Source organism: Microcaecilia unicolor, chromosome 5 (assembly GCF_901765095.1).
Source record: "Microcaecilia unicolor chromosome 5, aMicUni1.1, whole genome shotgun sequence".
Taxonomy (NCBI): Eukaryota; Metazoa; Chordata; class Amphibia; order Gymnophiona; family Siphonopidae; genus Microcaecilia; species Microcaecilia unicolor.
Genome location: NC_044035.1, coordinates 196,790,381 through 196,796,380, shown reverse-complemented (window position 1 = coordinate 196,796,380; position 6,000 = coordinate 196,790,381).

Sequence of the window (6,000 nt, the reverse complement as noted above, 5' to 3'; positions counted from 1 at the left end):
TCCAGGCTGCACAGGACACCATCCAGGGCTAGGCAGATGTGGAGGAAACGCAAGATGCAGCAGGAGAGGACTTCCACCCAGCCTTTGCAGATATGGGCACTGAGGATGAAGAGGCAGAAGGGGAGGCACAACACCATCATCACAGGTCATCCAGCCAGAGAAGGCACTGCTGCCCCTTCTACACAACTGCTTGACCACAATGTGCCGGCAGAAATTGGAGCTGCCCGGAAAGGGTTATAGGCCCAAAGAGAAGCTGACCAGCAGCTCACACGCCTGGAGCATAGTATCGAGGGCCTATGTCAAGACATCCAAGCTCAGATCAGAGCCCTAATGCACAAAGAGATGATGCAGCAGCCCCCAGCAGCCACAACTACTAACACTGTGGCCACTAGGCACCCTTCTCCTTCCATCAGTGCTAGTGTAGATCCACCAGTTGTGAGCACAGGAGGATGGGATCCTTAGCCCCCCGAGCCACTGGTCCAAAGGCTTGCAGGCCTCCATCACACCAGCTCCCATTGCCAACAAGGTGGCCAGACTTTGAGAGGGCAGCCAAGGCAGCAGACTGCCTTGTCGAGACTGAGAAGAGTAGTGTAATATATGGTAACATATATTAAATGTTTTTTCCTGGGGCTCTGGGGGGGCTGTTCCAGGGTGTTGGTGGATGGTGCTGGCTGGAAAAGGTTTAAAGTTAGTTTGGAAATTATTTATTTATTTATTTATTTATTTATTTATTTATTGCATTTGTATCCCACATTTTCCCACCTTTTTGCGGGTTCAGTGTGGCTTACAATATATTATGAATCATGGAAATACAATTTGTTACATACAAATGTTAATAGAGTTAGGTGATGAAAGTGTGAGATGTTTCTTAAATATGGTTTTATTTTTCAAGAAATAAACTATGATTAAGTGGGGATTGTACTATAAAATGTTCCTTGCTGTTTTGGGTACAAGTCAGGTTAAAATTGACTTTGAAACTCTCTATATAGGAAGTTTTGCAGTAACTTTTATGGGGGGTTGGGACAGCCAAGATTCTAAACAGATCAGAGAGAAAAAAACAGTCTTTAGCTGACAAGCTGATTGGTTGAGTGATGTCAGGTGTTCCTCTAGTGGGGGTGAGTTGCCAGGGAGACTGCTGAGTGAACTGAAGACAGAGCAGGGAATGACTGGGAAAGAAAAGTATGCTGAGTGTGTGAAATGTAAGAAATAACAGTATATTTTATGAGTTTAAAGTGAAATGTGACATTGAAAAAGGGTACTTTGATATTGAAAGTGAGCTGAGGTGAGTGTGAAGGGTGTTTCAGAGATAGAACTGGGTTCCAAGAGATAAAAAGTGAGTTACAATTTTGTGGAATGAGAGTCTGTATGTTAAGGTATTAAGAGGACACATGGCTGCCTATCCTGGTAAGAGTGAGAGAGATTGTGCTTTGTGCTGGAAATTGTACTAAATGAGAAAGCATATAAGGGTGTCAGGAAAACGTGTGTAAGGATTTTAACTGTGACACAGGGGAAGGACTGAGAGGTGAATCTGTTATTTGGAGAAAGTTGCTAGTGGGAAATGTCTGGGTGGAAGGTGGGTTGTTTGTGAGTGCTCTGAGTTCAGTGCAAGGTTTGTCAGGTGGCAGATTAAGCCCTGCTTTTATATGAGTGCTGTATCCTTCAGATTGATCTGATAGCTGTGCAGGGAAATGTTATGTTTATATGTGAAGTCTGTGAGATGGAATGTTGAATCACCATTTGAATATGGAATGTGTTACTGTGTGAGATCCCTGAATGGAGTGTAAAAGCTTCCGGCCGCCTTATAGAATAGGGAATTAACAGTGAGAAATAGGTTTTGAAGTGAGTACTCCTGTAACTTATTTTATTTCAATTAGAGAGTGTGGCCACAGTATTGAGAATTGCTTAATTGTCACCATAGTGGAGTCAGTTCCTGGACAAGCAGGGTGTTTAAGGGCTTTGCCTCCATTTATTTTCTTTATATGTGAGGTTTAGGAAGAAGAATTCTGTAGATCATCCGCTGAATGATTTCCAGATGAGCTCCAACGCAAGAAAGACCTCACCTAAATAAATTCAACCACAGCTAAGTGACATTTGCAAAGGGTGTTGAAGGACATATAGTTTTTTTGGTTTACAACATTTTAAGGGAAAACTAAAGAACAGAACAACATCAAATATAAAAAATCCATGTTTTCCTGACTTGCCTAAGTGTTCTGGGTTCAAGTGAGATCCTTGCACAAACATCCATCATACCCATAAAGACTCAAATTCTGACATCAATAGCAAGGAAAGAATATAGAAACAAATATCTGATTTTGGATAAAAGACAATTTAAATATTTATCTGAAAAGGTTCTTTTCTGCCTTTATAGGTGATTTTGTTGAAAGAAACAGAAAAAGTTAAGGGTATACATGTAAAACTACATTTGAATGTTGAATATGTTATTGCAGTTCTATTAAGCCACACACTAATTGTGAATTTGAGTTTATTTGAATGAAAATTTGTTTGCATTTGTATTCAATAAAGAAAAAGATAATTTGCAAATCTGAAGGTGCGGTTCTTCCAGTTCAGGAACAAATCCTAAATTTAGCTTCTTTTCCTCCTTTATTCTTTGAGAGTAAAGGACGAGGTTAGTTTATTTGTTCCACTCCCTCGGCTGTGAGTGTGTGTTCCCTGGATATTCGCCACGACTACAAACATGAGGTATCTGGGAGCACATCACTACAGTCCAGCCGAGGGGGTTCATCAGGAGAGGACTCTGAACAGAGTTCCCCAGCATCAACAACTGGACTGCCACCAGCTGCTCAGGGTGGGAGGGTTAGGAGATAGCGGAGCCGAGGAAGGGGAAATAGTTTCCCTGGTGGGACATGCTGGGGGGTGGGGGAGTGTGAGTGTGGTAGGGGTGTGGTTGTGCCAGGGGGTGTGGGGAAGGAGTGTGTGGGTTGGAGGGAGGGGAATATACAGAGCGGATGATGGTGGTGGGAGGGTGTGGTGGTACAGTGTTACTGGTATGTCACTGAAATAAATGGTCATCACTTACTGTCACTAAACATTTGTCTCAATGAGTCTTTGCCTGGCTTGGACCCCCAGCTTGTGGGCACTCTGCTGTGCTCTGTGGCCAGGTGGTGGAGGGGGTTCCTCATCATCTAGGTCTGGACTCTGCTGCTCTAGTTACTATGGCTCTTCTGAGAGGGTCTGTCCTCTGCGCAGGGCTAGATTATGCAGCACACAGCAGGCCATAAAGATCTTGGCAACCTTTTGGGGGCTGTACAGGAGCTCCCCTCCAGAACGATCTAGACTTCGGAACCTCTTATTGAGCTGTCCAAAGGTGCACTCTATGATGCTACGTGTGGTCCGATGTCTGCTGTTGTAGTCCTCCTTTGGTCCTGTTTGTGGGTGCATTATAGGGGTCATGAGCCAGGTCCCCTGTGGGTAGCCTCTGTCACATTTGGGAGGAAGCAGAATGAGAGACATGGGTATGTATTGTCTAGTCTGGGTACCTTGTGGAGGTGGGGTAGGAATTGTGGGTTGTGGAGTCACCTAGAGGAAGACAATGCTGAGGGTTGGCGGGTGGAGGGGGTATGGGTTTGGCTGATCCCTGTTTCACTTACCTAGAAGCCACCAGCCGGTGATCTCTGCCGGTGATCTCCCCTCGGTCGAATCTGCGAAAGATTCCAGAGTGCTGTAATATGTAGGTGTCATGGGTTGAACCTAGGTATCAGGCACACATGTCTACAATCTCCCCCTAGGCATCACACACAACTTGTATATTTGTGGAATGGAATGCGGAATGCTTTCCTATGCCTATAGGTAGCTTCTTGTGCCGGGGGGGGGGGGGGGGGGGGTCTGTGCGACATGTGTGCAGTCAATGACGCCCATGACCGAGAGGAAGCAAGCTGTGGTGTAGAAATGAGCCATGATATTCTGCAGGACCTGGGGGGTGGTGGGGAAGGTGATGTAGTCTGAGGTGCGGGTAAGATAGTCATCAAGGAACTGGGTGAGGCAGTTTGAAATGGCAGGCTGGGTGAGGCCTGCGTTTACAGCTAGCACAGACTGAAAGCTACCAGTGGCCAAAAAAGAGACACTGCTGGTCAGTAAGGTCTAGGAAATGGGTACAAGGCCTGAAAACTTTGGGATGTGAGTCAGAGGTGTAGCCAGGTTTTGATCTCAGGGGGAGCAGACTTTTATAAAATAGGCGCTGGTTGGGGTCAGCTAGACAGCAGTGTCTGTGTTGTTGCTCAAGGGCTGTTGTGGGCACTGATTAATATAGGCTGTCTCTGTTGCGTCCTGCCTACAAGGAAACAGTAACATCAGGAGGCAGGATGCAGAAGAGGTCCCTGGACTGTCCAGAGTAGGCAACCTGTCTTCTTAACTACCTAGCACACACATTTATTCCACTGCTAGACACCTTCTTAACATTAGAGTAGCCATACTGGGTCAGACCAATGGTCCATCTAGCCCATTATCCTGTTTCCAACAATGGCCAACCCAGGTCACAAGCACCTGGCAGAAACTCAAATTGTGACAACATTCCACGATAACAATCTAATACAAAATAGGGAGCCACAAAAGAAAAAAAAAACAAAAATTGAAATAGAGACCCCCCTCCTCTCTGCCCAAGGAAGCCAGACTCTATAAACAGTGCAATAATGGTAAAAAAGAAACAGCAATGCATTTTCTCCTGTACTTTGCAAAATAAAAATTGAAAAAAAATGTACGTTTTACAAAACAGGTATTTGTATTTTCAAATGTAAGACACATTTAACCTGACTTTGCTTGGAATAATGTGATATAAATGTGTAAAAAAAATCCTTTATCCTCCACTTTTTAAGACACTGCCTATCCTGCTGGATAGTGATGGCACAAGGAAAGCAAGTTTGGTCCAGTGAAGACTAACTCAAAATAACCTGCTCCTTAGATGGGTCCTAGTATTACCATTATTAAAAACGCGACCATACCATGCCTCTTTGGCTATGTTCCACTAATGTTAAATGATTAACTGGATTTCTTGAAAGGATTATTAAATGTAGGATGCAAGACTAGGGACACAAATATACATTTATTTATTCAATATCACAATTCCTTCCCACAATTCCTCCCTTCATCCATGCCCAGCAATTCTCCATCCTCTCTCCCCTGCCCTCCCCTGCCCATGTCCAGCATGTCTCCTCTCCCCCTGCCCTCCCCTCCCTGTCCAGTGATTCTCTCTTCCCTCCCCTGCCCTCCCTGTCCAGCGTGTCCCATCTCTCCCCTGCCCTCCCCTCTCCAAGTCGACGAACCGGTCCGGAAGTGAAGGCAGCAGTGAGGCAGGCACGCACGCAGCAGGCAGGTTCATCTTTGTCTCTCGCATTGCTTCCCTCTCAGCGCGTCCCGCCCTCGAGGGCTGGACGCACTGAGAGGGAAGCAACGCGAGAGGAGACGAAGATGAACCTGCCTGCTGCATGCGTGCCTGCCTCACTGCTGCCTTCACTTCCGGACCGGTTCACCGCGACTTAGGGAGGGCAGGGGAGAGAGGGGACACGCTGGACAGGGAGGGCAGGGGAGGGGAGAGAGAATCACTGGACAGGGAGGGGAGGGCAGGGGGAGAGGAGACATGCTGGACATGAGCAGGAGAGGGCAGGGGAGAGAGGACAGAGAATTGCTGGGCATGGATGAAGGGAGGGCAGGGGAAAGAGGCGACATATTGGGTATAGAGGGGAGGGGAGAGTGAATCACTGGACATGGAGGAGAGGGCAGGGGAGAGGACGGAGAATTGCTGGGCATGAATGAGGGGAGGGAGGCGACATGCTGGGTATGGAGGGCAGGGGAGGGGAGAGAGAATCGCTGGACATGGAGGGGAGAGGAGACATGCTGGACATGGGCAGGGAAGGACAGGGGAGAGAGGACGGAGAATTGCTGGGCATGAATGAAGGGAGGGAAGTGACATGCTGGGTATGGAGGGCAGGGGAGGGGAGAGAGAATCGCTGGACATGGAGGGGAGGGCAGGGGGAAGAGGAGACATGC